A 16,765-nucleotide genomic window follows, 5' to 3' on the forward strand; every position below is an offset into this window, starting at 1 on the left:
GAGATGTGATGTGCTGGGGCGAGGAGGAGGGGGTGGGGAGAGCTTGGCTGCCGGCAGGTGCTAAGCACCCACTAATTTTTCCCCATGGGTCCTTCAGCCCCGGAGCACCCATGGAGTCAGCACCTATGCAAGTAGGGTGGGTCAGGCAGGTACACTGTACCAGTAAGCTATTTATAGCTGGTATGGCATAATGGAAAGACACAGGAGGAGCAGCTCCTCTGGCATGGCTGTACTGCCCCCAACCCTTCCAGGCAGCTGCATGCTTGCGTCTCCTGTCTGGAGTCTGTACAGCAGTCCCACCGGAGTGCAGAGCTGGGAACAGAGCTCAGAGCAGTACAGCTGCACTGGAAAAGCTGCTGGCAGGGGCTGCCTGCGCGGTCCCACCTTCTGCTCCTTTGCAGGGCTCTCCTGGGAACTGTGGTGGTGAAAGGAGCAGAAGCCCACACCGTCAGCTCCTCTAGCACAGCTGTATCGCTCCCAGTCCTGTCTCCGGTGGGGCTGCTGTAAAGACCCCCACCCTGGTCAGGACTCAGGAGCGCAGAAGGGCCGGGGGCTGTACAGCCATGCAGGAGGAGCTACCGGCGGGAGGCTTGGTTGCCAGTGTCTGGAAAAAAAATATTCTCTGCTGTCAGAGGGAGCTGGTTTGAAGCTCTTCCGCTGGCAATTCCCAAAGCAGGTGTGACTGTGAACTAGCTATTGTTCTTGAGAGCAAGCCCTCCTCGTCTCTTAGCAGCCCATCAGCAGCTGTGTAGTGTCCACCCACTGGGGGTGCTTCCCCCCCCCCAACCCCCAGGTAACATGGGATGGATCATGGGGAGGTGAGGGGGAGAGCACGGGCCCCAGGCTGGGGGCAGGGAGGGGTTACGTGGGGGCTCACATGGGGAGGTCACGTGCGTCGTCCCCCCCCCCTTAGCTGGTGCAGCATATCAGTAAGAAATGAATTCTACTTCACCACTCGTTCGCACATTTAAAACTGGAAAAATGCTAATAAATTTATAATAGAAAACAAGTCTGCAGCGAATGGGGGAAACTCCAAAAGGGTTTTTTGTCACCTCAAGGATCTATGACTCAGTATACAAATGATTTGCATGACTTTGAAGCCTTTATATGAAATACAGGATATCTCTGAGGCTTTTCCAGTAGCAATGCCATCCTACGTATTCTTTATTCTTAGGTTTAGGGCTCTGAACCAGAAAGAGATATCATGCAGCTATTCTGCCAGGAGACTACATTATAGCAACAGGGAGTCATAGGCCCTTACAGGGAAACATTAACTCTGCAGTAAGGCTATGTGGTCTTCACTTGCAATGGTACTGGGGGCGATGATATTCGGACTTAAGGGAGAGATGATAGCAGGTGGCAGCATATGAGAAGGTAAGTTAAAAGCACTAAGCACTTGCTTCGCTAAATCAGTAGCACACATTTTCTTAAGTACCCAGTATCAGATAATTTCAATGACTAATTTCAGTTTAGAGGCTTCAGTCCTATACTGCATGTAGTTTGTCATTTGCAATATGTCCATAGATACTGATTGTGTAATCAATAAATTCCTGCACAGTACCAGTAACTTGCTCAGAGATACAAAGTCTCTGTACATCATGAATGAGAACCTTGAATTCAGAATGTCAACTTGATAGACACTTTATTCTAGTGTATGCTATACATTGTAATTAAATGGTCTAGAATTGATTGATAATGTTCTGAACTGCTTTCCATTGTGTCTTCGCAGCTGCCAGATGGTGTGGAGCAAAGTACTATTTATACTACATTATAGGCTTCTCTGTTTAATATACTATAGTGGTTAAAAATCATTACTGAATTTTGAACTCTTTATTTTATGAAATCTTACCCTTTTGATCTCTGCATCTCCCATTGAAATCTTTGTGAGACTTTCCACAGAAGCTAGGTTGGATTCAAGCTGCATTCAAAAATGTTTCACTGCATGACTTGCAGACGTGGCCAGAGGTTCTCTGAACATTGCTTTTGGCTTATAAGTTAATAAGATGATGTCTTTCCTTTGTAAATCCATTTATATGAAATATTACTGCTTTTGAAATATAAAACTGATTTTGTTTTCAACTGGGGACACCAGTGTTATGTTGAAAATGTGTTGCCATTCGATAGAATATGGCCTCACTGACAGAAAATAAATGGAAGATGAAAATGTCATCTTTCATTCAATATAGATTAAAAATGTTTTAGATGTATATGTACACCATGCAGATACTTTTATGTACACAGACGGTATGTTTCCTTTCTGGACATCTTGCTTTTGTGTAGAAAAAAATTAATAGAGCAAATAGGGTTTCTGTGGCTGTTCAGTTCTTTGATAGGACACCTACTTTTCCATTAGACAGCCAAGATTTATAAGCAAGGGTCAATTTGGTGCAGTATTAACTGACAGCAGTCCTGAACTACACGTCAGTGGAGATGACCTTAGGAAAGAATAAACAGTTGTTACCTATGTGATCCCAGCCAAAGTATGCGCAAACCATTCAGGTTTAACTTACTGGTTAGAACCATAGCAAAAGGATGGTGTTATGCTATCACAGAGCAATTTAAACTTAAAAATACACACTGAATTTCCAAATGAACACACTATACAGCCAACATCATACAGCAACAGAACTGCATGTAAAGGGCACATAGACACGACAGGTGAAATCTTGAATACATGGAAGTCCATGGCAAAACTCCCACTGACTTCAACAGGGCCAAGATTTAACCCTGTATGCCTGTATTCCCCCCCTGAACTGAATCCTCAGCTTAGCTTCCCCTCTACTTCCACATTCAACTCCGGTTCGTCTCTCTTTCAAAATGTTCTGTTAATCTGTCCAACTGGTATGTCTCTGACTCAACTCTCAGGGTCATTTCTGATTAATATTCATCCCAAGCTGCTATCTGCAAGGCCTGGGTTCAGTGTGTAAGTTTCTCCCTCAACCCTACCGCCAACAGCTTTGCCATGCCATATAGAGGAAGGTTTTAGTTCATAAATTGAGGGATACAAGGGAATGTACCCAGAACTGGTTTGGGTATTTAGCCTCAATAAGGTTCAAATTATCCCCCCCAAATACTCTTAGCTGACTCAAAGCAGCTTGAATCCACAATAAGGGGTATTGGAGTATACCTGGCAAATACAGCGCCATCACTTGATCTTACTCGTGGTGGGATTGTGTCCAGGGAGCTGTGGGGTTTCCTCTTGTGGTTCATTTGGGGGAAGTTTCTGAACTGGCCCTGTTCTCTCTTCTATCCCCCTCGTACTCCATTTTTTCTGCCCAGGCTTCTTTTCTGAACCTTTACACTGTTTTGTCCACTGCCGATATTCTGCCTCTTATGGGGTTTGTATTTTGGGAAGAGACTTTTGCATGGTGTACACCAAGCTTCCTTCCACCGCTGCTTTCAGAAAATCGTCTGAGCACCCACCTGCTCCATGAAGCAATCTGGCCATAATGTGCCATGCTGTGTTCTGTACCTAATGCACCTTTGGATTGTAAACTCCTTGGAGTAGGCACCTGTTGCTTGTGTGGCACCATTTACCTAGCTATTGTGCAGTGGTATTTAGGTTAGTGTTGCTGTATCAATAACACTTATAGACAAAGTCACAAAATAAGACATGCCACCCTTGACACAGGAGCACATGCTGTTCCTTTAGCATTCATTATTCGTGGTCACAGTCATATAGATTGATCCTGATAACAGCCTGAAGAGAACAGTTGTGTGTCAGCCCATGCTTTGCTTAGTATTTCGATGATGCTGAAATTGGAAGAGAATTACCACCCAATGAGTGGCTCTTTCCTTGCCTTGTGTTGGTTGGCAAGAGTTTGGCTGTCATCTTTCATTTTCCTCTTCATAAGCGGGGTTGAGGGTGAAAGAAGCTGAAGAAAATCCCATTAACCGTTAATTCATACATATTTGACTAAATCACACCTAACAGATACCCAGTACTCTAACCATTGAGATTACTTACTTATGCAAACATATCCAGTTTTACTGTTACCTTCTCCCTTATTCCACTTCATCCCCATTTGTCTATTCAATCTGCCTGCTATACGTATTATGGTAGTGCCTGAGAGCCCTAGTTGTGAACTGGACTCCCATTGTGCGAGGTGCTGTACAAACACTGATAAAAGAGATGGTCCCTGCCCCTAAAGGATTTACAATCGAAGTAATACCTGTTGCATTTTGTCATAATCTAGACTCTGAGCTTTCTAGGGCTGCAACTGTCTTTATTTCACTCATTTGTATAGTGCCTAGCACAATAGGGCCCCAGTCACTGATTGAGGCATCTAGGCACCGTTGCAATATAACAATACAAAGACAAATTTATTGAATTCCTCTTTTTAAAATAAGATACTTGAAATACAAATCCCTAATCAAAATTTATTTTCAATTTTCTGAAAGATCACTTAGAGCTGAAACATTGATTTTGTGTGACCCCAGTCACAGGTGAAATACAAAAGCAGGTCTATGTAACTGCTGTCTGGTGGCTTCCTATAAAAGTGCAAGGCTGTGATTTTAAAAAAGCTGGGGCCCAGGGATAGGTGCACAACTCATATTGAGTTGTAGGTGAGAATTGGGCACCTAATTTCCTTAGATTCCTCTGAAAATCCCAGACCTATACAAAGTGTAGAGTCTCCTGTTACTGTACACAAACTGTGTATATGGAATATACAGTGCATGCTTTATGGACACTGAAATCCACAACATTTCAGCTGGCTTCCTAAAAGAGGATGCTGTTGTGTCTGAGACCATTTCTTGGAGGTGTCTGGTTTTGTTTTTCTTATTCCACTGGAGAGGGCCACTTAATACAGGTAACTTAACATTATAACAGGTTTCAGAGTAGCAGCTGTGTTAGTCTGTATTCGCAAAAAGAACAGGAGGACTTGTGGCACCAGTGAGCTTTTCTTTTAACATTATAAATTGTTTGTAGATAGCTTGAGGCGGGGAGGTCACTCTAGGGCAGATGGTTGCTAAATACAAAATAGCATCTTAAACAATTTTTGCTGGGATATATTTCCAGGAACAGTCGTCCACAAAATTAGTCCTGCCACGAGTGCAGGGGACTGGACTAGATGACCTCTCGAGGTCCCTTCCAGTCCTATGATTCTATGAAAATAAAATCAATCAAAACATTGGAAATAAACAGAATGGCTTTAAAAAACAAAAAGAGAGATGGAATTGGAAGGGGTCTGAAATTAGCATTCCTCATTATTTGAATGCCAGAACATGCTCCTGTACTATTAATAGAAGTCACTACCACGGCAAGTTTTAAATGAGCAGATTTTCCTAACTGCATTTTTTACAGCTTGAAGAATCTTAATCACCCTAAAGCTGAATGTCTCATTTTATTTTATTTTTTAACAATTGCATGTGTTAAACCTTCTTCAGTTGGTCTTCCGGAACCAAAAAATCTTGTATGGCCACTGATATTTCTCTCCAGAACCTGGATTTTCCCTTCATTTCCTCACCATATACCAGATACACAAGCTCTGAAATCCTTTTGAAAACTGTAGTTAGATATTTTTCCTTTATAAGCAATTTACTGTGCAGTGTTTTCCTTCCCCCCCTTCCTTTTAGGACTCATGTTTAAAAGAAAACTCTTACTTATTTTAATGATATTTCCTGACAAATACATTTTTTCCTGCATAACATACCATTAAGCCATAGAACGCTTCAGCCTGGGCTTTCCCCAAGTATTATGGGACCTTTACAGCTGGCTCTGTGAAGTGAGCTATTATTCCTCATAGCAGGGTTCAAAAATAATTGCTCAGCTCCATGAAAACAGTTAGATAAATATATCTTATAGATTTACAGAGATTGATAACAGTAAAGAAAAATTCTGATATTTGCATGTCAGAAAGAAAATATATGAGCAGTTGCTTCTATCTTTGGGGAGACTGCAACTACAGCTACTTAGAGTAAGGAGGGATTTGAGAGAGACAGCGAGAATGTGAGGGGCTACTCACCCTGAAAAATTCTGGCTATTGGAGGAGCATTTGAGAAAGAGAAACAAAAAATGATTCTTCGTGTACTTGTAGGAGGTTTTAATTTTTCCTGGAGCACAGTGTTCAGCCGAGCCCTACCAAGAACGTGCTTGTGGGAACACAGACCATTTGAATATGCCAAATATTTGTTTGTTTCATATCTTTGAAGTGGGGGAGAGAGAGGCCGAAGCTTTCCAAACATCTCAGAATTGTCTGTCTTCCCTCCACCCCCCCCCCCCGTTTTTCCAATCATCTTCCTTCCATTTCTATTTCCTCCAATATACTTTCTCTTGTCCTCTAATTCTTCATCTTCCTCCATGTTTTTTTCTCTGTCATTCCTGTTTCTTCCCCCTCCCCCATTAGACTTTACCCTTCTCTAGGTTGTATCTACAGCAGTGTTGCTAAATAAAGATATTAACTAAATCTGAGCTTTCTAGAAGGCAAGTGCGAATGTTCTGAGGACATAGGGGCCAGGGTGTTTTAGTATGAATCTAGTCCTTTTGGGTAGATTTCCAGCCTGCTCAGCCCTGCAAGGTGCCAAGTACAGATGTGAAGTGCTGAGCACCCCTTTTTCTCTTTGGCAGTTGAGGGTGCTCAGCATTTTCTAGACCTGAGCCCTATGAAATGTCTGAAGAGTTAAACCCAATACATGCTTAGTCTCTGGACTTGCTCGACAGGGTACAGGCTAGAGAGAAATGACTTTCGTCTATGAAATAATTTGAGCTGGCCAATTTAATCCCTTCAGTTCTGCAGGTTATAGGTGTTGTCTACATTGGAAAACTTAGTACCTATATTTCAGCAACTGCCATCAATAGTGCAGCTGCACAACTGCTTGTGTAAACAGGACTCAGGCATTTTTATCACCATGTCATGAGAACCTGCTCTGAGTAGGTAGTAAAAATGCCTGTGACCAGTCTACGCCAGCAGTTCAGCGGCATGATTGCCAGCAATTGCTGGAATGGGCTGCATCTAGACTAGGCAATGTTTTAGTTGGGATTCACCCCAGTAGGGGCAGTCCTGCTGATGGTAGCCATGTTAGAAGATTAAAAGGTGGGTCTGGTTCAGATATTTTTACCACTGTGTGGACTTGACTGTTATCTGTGGTATTTTTGTAAATGGATGTTAATCTTAATCTGAAAAAGTCTCGGAGAAGAAGTAAGACTCCGGAAGTCCCTCATTGTTCTGTCCAAATGACTCAGGGTGTGTGTGTGGGGGGGGAAGTACAAGAAATTCACAATCAAGGACCACTTTCCTCTTTCATTGACTCTGTTATTCCATAAAGGGGGGAAATATCCTACCATGGCCATCTCTGGCTTTGCACGCCCTAGGTTTTGTTCCTTAAATTTTGTACAGATGCTGCCACCAGTAATAGCAAGGGGGAGAGTGCTAGTGAAGGTTGTCTGGCTTACCTAAAGATGGCTGTAAAAACATTGGCAGTTGGTCTGCTTAGTACAAATACCAGTAGAGATGCAACAACAGTAGTAATGGTGGGAAATGTTAAGAAAATTTAAAAATCTTCTACAGAGACAGCCTCTATCATTCAATGCCATTGTGTATCCATTATCTTCCTTAGAGATGAAATGAGCATTGAGGCAATTATTGCTGTCTGCACCTGATCGAAGTTCCTCTGAATTCAATGGAAAGACTCCCATTGATTACAACTATCTCCAATTCAGCTCCTTTTAGAAGAATTTTTTCCCTTTAACAATTTGTACAGGGAGTATCTTAATTTGCTTTCTCTCCTTGAATGAATCCGCCTTTTTTAATTGTTGAAAGAAAAATCTGAAAGGGCACAGAAGCACTGAATCATTCTAAAGAAATCTGAATGCTGTGTTTCCAAAAGGTAGTCGGGAAATATTGTTCTTTTCTAGCTTATTGAATTAAAAACATGTGAAAAATCATGTTAAAAGTAATGAATGGGAAGCCAGACACCAAATATTTTACTTACTTGCCCTGTGGATTCTGTGGGTCAGTGCAACCAGGTAGTCTGCCATCAAGGACAGCAGCACCTAGTGGTCAGGCTACCCTTCCACCTGGCTTTACCCTTTAAGAGTTTGGAAGGGTCCAATAAGTATGTATAAAGACGTAAGTGTCCTGGAAATGAATGTTAACCAGGGAAGGAATCTGGAGACTGTACCTTTTTTAAGGGCTTGAACCCTTGCAGACAAGGCTCCTTTTCCACCCCCAACCAACAGAAGATGAGCTGGGAGAAGGGGCTCAGTAAAAAGGCTGCCTCCTCCCTATAGCAGACAGATCCTGACAGGAGAAGTTTGGCCTGCTCAGAACCTTCTGGATTGGAAGCCTAATTGGGAAGGGTGCTCAGCTGAAGAGAGCTGGCAAGAGCTTTGCAACTGACTAAGCTTAAGGCACAAGACCTGAGACATGAACCCCATCTCCAGAGCTTCTATTCAAAGGAGAGAGAAACTCACTGCCTTAGGCAAGGGGCAGAGAAAACTGCTAGTAGCACAATCCTCCTGCTGTAGGGAAGAGCTGAGACTGGCTTTTTGGAAATGCCCCAGGAGAAGCTGTGAGCAACCCACCAAAGTGAAGGTGGGGAAAGCAGAGCCTGCAGATCTTGTGAAGACACCAGTGAGCATGGTAAAGGTAGGAGCAACCCAGGAAAAATGTGGAGGGATTGAAGGTATAGCCCTCAGCTGCCTAAACAGGGTCCGTGGGTTGGATCCCAGAGAGGGCGGGGTGGGCATGGATTCTGCTGCATCTCTCCCAGACAAAGAGGGGAAGCACAGGTGTCAAGAATAAAGAAGCCAAGAACAGTGAGTGCCAGATAGTGTGAGACAGGCTTGAAGGCCATTAGATTTTGAGTTTTCTATTTCATGTACTGAACAGTGACCTGGCTAGAGGGCCAGGCTTTGTACAGTGATAGACAGTTGTGACACTAGAATGACTGACTACAGGGGGTGCTACACCGGAAAAAGCAACACCACCCCCAGAAACAGGGAGGCTCTTTGAAGGTGAGAGGTATGACATTCAGATGATAAAATCAGAATACATTTCCACTGAAATGAATGGACCCGTTCATTCTAAGGACATCTTCAGGGTTTTTCTCAGCCTAGAGATGTAACTAACTGTATTCCCTACAGGCAAGTGAGTTAGCGAAGGAAACTTCTTGAATAAGAATGAATTGTCTAATTGTGAATGTTTTTTTTTGTTTTTTTTCAATCTTATCTTTTGTATGTATGGGATGGGGTTAGATGAGGCTGAGATTTGTTATGTCATTAAGCCTGAAGAAGTAATTCAGGGTAGAGATGGATTTTGTAGGGGAAACCCTTCTGAAAATATCCTATGGAATGTAGCAGAGGAGAAACCAATGGGGTTCTATAGTTCTAAAATTCTACTGAATTCAATAGAAAATTACATCCCTTTTCTAAATGCTTTGACCAATTCTATAGCCAAGGTCACCGTTCTCTGTTAATCTTATAGAACTGGGGACATTAACACTGAAAACAGGTGGGGTTTTTTTAAGATATCAGTGTGCTTACTTCTCTGCTAGAGGCAGGTCAAGTATAGTGCTAGGTTAAAGCTTATTTTTATGAAGTGCTGTACAATTAACTGTAGTATCTGTGAGGTTAAAAGCAGATAGAAGCTAAAAGCGTGCTCTATGTATTTCTAGCGAAGGTTATGGCATGACTGAGGGAAGAAAGGGAAAACTAGAGAAATCCTGATGTGATGGATTTGTAAGTGCCCCACTCACGGCTGAAGACAGTCTCTTAATGATTCTTTCTTTTGGGCTCAGAAGCCCAGGCAGCCAAAATACACTGTAGAAGGGAAAGAAAGTGTGGCCACGTATCCAAATATTGTGACTGCTGGTTGTCCTGTGGCACAGTTTTAAGTGGATAAGAAACAGGACCTTTTCCTCTGTGGTCCTGAATTCAAATGCACTACTGTAGGGCGTTAGTGAAGACACTACTCCACGGACAGCAGACCTTCTCCCTGTGGCATAATTAATCCATCTCCCTGAGAGGTGGTAGCTATGTTGGAGAAGCTTTCCTGTTGGCATAATGCTGTCTACACAGTGGGTTAGGTCAGTATAACTACATTGCTCAGGGGTGTGGATTTTTCACACCCTGAAGAGCTTACCATCTAAAAGACAAGACAGACAAAGGGTTAAGGGATAACATAGGCAGAGTGAATATGATGGTTTGTAAATGACATGTTAGTTCCATAGAGAGACAAGGTGGGTGAGGTAATATCTTTTATTAGACTGACTTCTGAGGGTGAGAGAGACCAGCTTTCGAGCCCCACAGAGCTCTTAGTAGTGACTACCAAGATGGGCCAGATCTGAACTAGCCACCTAGAGTTGAAAGGTTTCTTATTCTGTTAGCATTTGCCTGAGCTATCCAGCCTTCCATCAGTCTCATTGTTTCATGCATCATCTACAAAGTGCATATCCTAAGTACACAGACAGCACTGTGCTTTATGATGGCACCAGAAGCTCTAGATGAAACAATTGCCTTGCAAATCATGGCAGGCCAGCCGTGGATTACTGGAAGAGTACAGAGAGCTGGGGGCTCTGCTATCCACTCTGTTCCACCAAGATCAAAGCAACAAGAAGTTTTCCTTCACAGCTCTTTCATTCTTTGTTTTTTGATTCCTCCCGTTGTAGTGGTGCTGAGTGAGGATGAAGCGATATTTCTTGGAGTAGTAACATCCAGTACTGAATACTTGACCTTTTCCAAGTAATCACTTGCAATGTGTAATCTAGTTACAATTCTAATCAATCCTGAGCCTGTCGCAATAGCTGTGCAGATTCCCCTATCAGCGGTTCTGGTGCACTAGGGAGGAAGACAGGATGGGGTCTGTGTAAAGATTTTGCACGCTCTGTGTCATGCACAGTTCAGTGTAGCAGGGGTGGCCTGTGTGTGTGTGTGTGTGGGGTTACTACAACTTCAGGCTACAGTAACAATTGTGGAGCAACTTTCCATTTGCTTTGCTGCCTGGGGAGGGAGGGTTATTCTCCCCCTTACAGTGCTGCCAGCACCCAGACCAACACTGAGCCCTGGTTTGTGGAGGAAAGCCAATCAGTTATTCCAATACTTGATCACCTCAAAGATCTTCAATAAGTAACAAGCTTCTTTTGGGGGTGGTAAGAGACATGTGAGTGCTCTATGTCCCTTGGCTAAGACCAATATTTAATGTATAAACTCAAACTGAGAATGTTTGTGAAACACAGATTTGTTGGATCAAAAGCAGCACTTCAGTGGGTTTATTGCTATTATTGACTTTGATATGTTCTTCACGTGTTTTTCTGTCAGAAGGAGAACTTATTAAATAAAAGCTTCAATTCATTGCTAGCCTGTGTGGATTTTTTTTTTTAAAAGAGCTGGCACAGAAAGACCTGTCATCGTAACTTTCATCATGTTACAAATCCTCATTTGACCACATTTGCTTATTACACGAGACAGACAGGAATTCAGAGCTGCAGAGTTTTCAGAAATTCTTTGTGTTGGCAGGTAAGAACTTATTAAAGGGTCAAGAGGCGGCTCCAGAATTTTTCCTGCGGTCTTTACAGTTTATTAATTTTGTAAGAGAGATTACGCCACTGAATAGTTGTAGTTATATGGAGTAGGTTGCTGAATAAATTTAACTATACTGAGATGTAAGCCAAGTCAGACGTAGACCCTATAGCTAGCTTACATTTTGTGATATATATTTTGTATGGGAAAAGGTAAAAATGTATCAGGCCCACTCTGTGAACGCTGTGGACCAGATCCTCAGCTGACATACAGCACTGTAGTTTCCTTAAAGTAAATGGAGCTACGATGACTTACATCCCATTACTGTCTGGCCCATAAGCTCTTCCTTTGAAACCTTATCAATAACCTTGATTCCAACTACTGTGTTTCTCTATATAAGATCAATCCTCGACTTTCAGTCAGAATGACCTTTGCTTTTGTTCTTATTGTTTTGGTCTCTTAATCCACAATAAATTCTCTGAGAGGGAGCACAGTTCATTGGCTGTGTCTCCTTTCTGTCGTAGCCTGCACCTGAACACAAAATGGCAGCTGTCTCTGTAGCAGTGAGGTAAACCTTTCTTTCTCAGTAGTCACAGATATAGTATTTCAAACCCTAAGTGCTCAAAAATCCTGAGCCTGGCTTAAAAATCCATGCATTTAAACATTTTCTTTCCTTAATTTACCTTGAGGTGTTTTGGTTTTTTTTTTTTTTTGAGCCTTTAGGATGTACTTGGGTCATGTTTTCTATCTTTTCTCTGAAACCGTGAGGTTTTAGAAAGGTGATGTTTCTAAAAATGAAAGATGGGATCCTCACATGATCCCAGAAGCTGGGGCTTTAAGAAAAAACACAAAGTATTGTTAGATTCAACAATACTGCACAGAACAAGTCATAATAGATGCAAGCTATGTCCTACACACCAGTATAATATTGAACAATTTTCCCCATTCAGGTCCTGCTGAAAGATGCAAAAAGAATTCAGGAAGCCTGAAATGGCAATTTTTTAAAAGTCAGCTTGTTACATAAGAAATGACTCAAGCCCCAGTACGACAGTGGTTCTAAACATATTTCTAAAATGAGAATTAAACTAATTGTGCAATTTGTATCACTGTGCGGATTAAATGACTTTGTCTGGCTGTGGTACCCGTGGCAAAGCCAAAGGCTTGCAGCAGAGAATTTTTCCCCCTTTGCCACAGGTACTGTAGCAAAGCAGCTCTTTTAACAGGTTTCAGAGTAACAGCCGTGTTAGTCTGTATTCGCAAAAAGAAAAGGAGTACTTGTGGCACCTTAGAGACTAATCAATTTATTTGAGCATAAGCTTTCGTCAGCTACAGCTCACTTCATCGGATGCATACTGTGGACTGTGCATCGGATGCATACTGTGTCCACTTTATGCATCTGATGAAGTGAGCTGTAGCTCACGAAAGCTTATGCTCAAATAAATTGATTAGTCTCTAAGGTGCCACAAGTACTCCTTTTCTTTCAGCTCTTTTAAGCAGCCTTAGAGTTCGCTATCAGTAAAGTAAACCTGGTGACCAATCTGGATTTTTTTTTTTTTCTGGTGACAGAACACTGTGAAATCTTTGATAATTTAACACTGTCCTAACCTGGAGAAAGTGGTGATGCACTTACTCTGGTGGTTGTGTGGTTCTTATCTTAAGCAGCTCTCTGCACTGAGTAAAGAGCTGCGTTTTTGGGGTAGTCTGTTTGAGGGATGTGATCCTCTTCTGCCTTTTGCTGTCTACTGGAGGAGTGACTTGTCAGATGGGTGGTGTACAATGATACAGACGGGCCATGTAGGTCTTGATTTCTAACTTACAGTGTAAATAGAGGATATTGCAGCTGCAACACAGGACTAATAACATCTAAAAAAATGCACAGGGATGCTTTTGGTATAAATATAGCACACCACATGAGGCACTAAATAAACCATTTCTCTTCACTCCTTGGGGAGGATCTTGCATAACTTACTCTTGGCTTTGCTTCACCACTCAGGAGTTAGTCATCCCTATTTTGTAAAAACAAATGGTTTATTCCATCTTTCAAAAATTCTCAGCATGGATGTCCACATGTTGGTGGTGCACACAGGACTGTATGTACTAGAATTGCCTCTTGGTGCTCCGGGTAGTTAGGCATAAGGTAGAACAATCTGAAGGCTGTTCAGACATACCCCAGGAACTAGACTAGGCCCAGCCAGCCCCAAGATCAAGGTAGTGTTAAAGTAGCATAATGCCAAGTTTGCCTTCCTATCCCCACTCTAGTATCTAGTAAATAATTTTGTGTAGAGATTTGCCAATGAGGGGCCCTAAACTGTGCAAACCAATCGGATCTAAGAGATGAGTGGCCACAAAAAGCCAGTAAGTAAGTTCAAGTTTGAAGGCCTAATCTATTTTTTTACTGCAAACTTTTTTGTAAAAATCTTTTTATTAAGGCAAAGTTACAGAACATATTGCATACTCTTTGCTGCTTTTACAGAACATACTGCATTGTACATTGCTTATGATTTATGCACGATCAGGTTAATATTCAAAGAACCTGGCTAAAGATTATAGCTTGCTAGATGGGGAGCCCTCTTCCTCTGAGTATGCTACAAAGAGTGACCAAATTTCTAAATATCTGTCCTCTCTTTGGTGATTCTCTTGGTTATGTACTTGGTGGGAAAGCTTTTCCATTACAAGGACAGTCCGTATTTTACTATACCTCAATTCAATAGGAGGAAAAGTCAAATTTTTCTAAGAATGTGCCACAGAGTCTTGCAGCTAACAGTAAAAAAAATAATTAATTTGTTCTGTTTAAAATGTAGATTCTGTATTAAATAAGCAGTCACAGGATCTCTAGGAAGCTGGCATTTTGTCATAAAATGAATTCCCCCAAACCATCTAATTCCTGGACACAACCACAACATGTGCAAGCATGTTCTCCTTTCCTTATAATCCCTCCAACAGAATACCACCCTAGTAACAAAAATATGATGGATCTTAACTGGAGGTAAATGCCACCTATATACAATAATTTATAAACATTTTCTTTACAAATTGAAGATATATATCTCCTTTTCCATATAGAGAGCCACTCATCTAGATCAACTTCTTTGTCCAAATTCTTCTCCCATATTTTAATCGGGGCTGTTTTCTTATCAACGTCTTTTTTTTTTCAGTCAAAATTGCATATATCTTGGAACAAGAGGTTTAATTTCTAGCTTTCTCCTGGGTCAACTCCCCAGATGTGGTTAAAGGTCTAGCTAGAGTTGTCTTGTATCCATATTTCAAACAATGTTTGACTTTTAAATATTGATCAATACAGGATTTTATATTATCTTCATTATTACATATCTCTCGGTATGATTTCAAATCAGGACCCAGAAAAAATGTCCAAATCCAGTCTCCTCAGTTCTTACCCACAACAGATAGTGGGTAGTTTTTAGCTGTAAGATTTTGTAGGGATAAATTCCTGATTATTAATGAAAGTAGCTAAGGAAGAGGGCCTTGGTGACAGAAATTTAAAATGTGTCCAAAGCTCCTAAAGTGGTCTGGATGAATGGGACCACTTATTTTTTTAAAAATTTTTGATGCATTAAATTTTGTTTTAACCGAATGATTACTATAAATTACTAAGGTCCTTTTTCTATATACCCTGTTGAGTGAGAGGTAAGGAAGTCCAATGACTTGCTCAAGTTTATGAGATGAGTCAGTGGCTCATTCTGGATCTGAATGCAGGATTCTGGTCATGCTGTCTTTTGCTCTGAGGCCTTATCCACATGCACAAGTTGTACTCTTTAACTATTTCAGTATAGTTAAAGTGGTATACCCTTCCCATCCCTCTGCCCCTCACTCAGTTTGGATTAGTTATGTGACTTTAGCTTGTTCCTGATAGGATATCCTAGTATAACTGCATCCAGTATACTGTAGATATAATAAAAAATGGTTTATACTGTGCTTAGTATGGTTATCTAGGAAACTTTAGATGGTAATTGAATTTAGAATCTACATTTTTCAGATGATTTTAAAAGGGAAACATCGTTGGGTCTTTGCACAGCTGTGACTCTCCCCTTCCTCCACTAGCCCTGTTAATGCCAGGTAGGTATAGACTCTGCTGAGAACTCTAGGATCTGGCTGGCATAGTCCATTCCTTTGACTTAAAAAACATTTCTTTCTCCAGCCTCAGAAGACAGTCCCCTTTAAAAGCTGCTTAGTCCTTTTGATCACTCCTCTTCTCTTTCCTCAAGACCAAATAATTTTTTAACTGTGAATAGCCCTGTGATCTATTAGTTCCCAGCCTTGGCAGAACAAGGCTTGCAACTTGTTGAAGACAAGATGGAAGATCTTCAAAGCTGATAGTTTTACCCACTGTCTTTCAGGTGTGTGCTGGGGTTCCCTTATCTGGGGCCTTGTCTCCTTTCTGGCAACAGACCATCTAATAAGCTAGAGCAATGTATTCATACAGGAAGGTCTTTTAAGCCTTATGTACAATAACTTCCTCACTGACCAGGTCACATACCGTGTTCATAAAATTATTACATCTCAGTATGCTTAGTTTATTGTCTTACAGTTCTACAACTGTCCCAATGCCTACTCTAATGCCCTGGTGTAAGAGGACTGTATATAAATGTTAGAATATCATATGGTATGAAAAGAAGCATACTGATCATCCATATTGTCTTCTAAAATTCATGTATCCAGTTGCCGCAATGTATATCTTTTAATTGAAGGAGGATTTTTCCTAAGCCATAGTGACATCAGCCCTAGAGATGTTTCAGCTTGCAGCATGCTATGTACATGAGGCTCATGGAAGACCTTTCACACTTTTAGTCTGTACTTTTTTTGTTTGTGGTCTATATATTTTTAGAACAATTTATGCAGCTCCTTTCATCTGGGGCTCACAGTGCTTTACAAATACTGATTTTAACTATTTAAGCCTCCCCAAGTCTCCTGTAAGGACAGTAGTATCCTTATTTTATACACAGGTATACTCAGGCATAGAGAGGGAAATGGTTTGCTTAATGCCACAACAAGAATCAGCGGCATGGTTAGAATTTAAGTTATAAAACTCATAGACTTCTGCTATAATAGGAAGGATGGCTTGTTATATGCAGTACCTAGGGATTTTTGGCTACAGCATGTTCAGAAGTTCTAGAATGTCTGAGATTTGACATCATTGTTCTATTATGCAGTTTAGAGTTATTGGGTAAAAAATGTTTAATTCAGATATAAATATACATTTTGTGTACAAGTGAAACTAAGCTTTGAGTTTAATTAGTAGAACCTCTAAAATGGGACATGAGAATGTTCTTAGATGTAAAATTGATGTGG

General features: G+C 41.3%; 1 long non-coding RNA gene across 1 annotated transcript; it reads left to right on the plus strand.

Annotated features, from left to right (window-relative positions):
• Positions 1 to 1,262: 1,262 nt before the first annotated feature.
• Positions 1,263 to 1,811, plus strand: LOC140917976 (uncharacterized). The gene is made up of 2 exons (XR_012161053.1): positions 1,263 to 1,374; positions 1,730 to 1,811. It is a non-coding gene; the product is annotated as an uncharacterized LOC140917976 (long non-coding RNA).
• Positions 1,812 to 16,765: the final 14,954 nt, after the last annotated feature.

This window comes from Lepidochelys kempii, chromosome 10, assembly GCF_965140285.1.
Source record: "Lepidochelys kempii isolate rLepKem1 chromosome 10, rLepKem1.hap1, whole genome shotgun sequence".
NCBI lineage: Eukaryota > Metazoa > Chordata > Testudines > Cheloniidae > Lepidochelys > Lepidochelys kempii.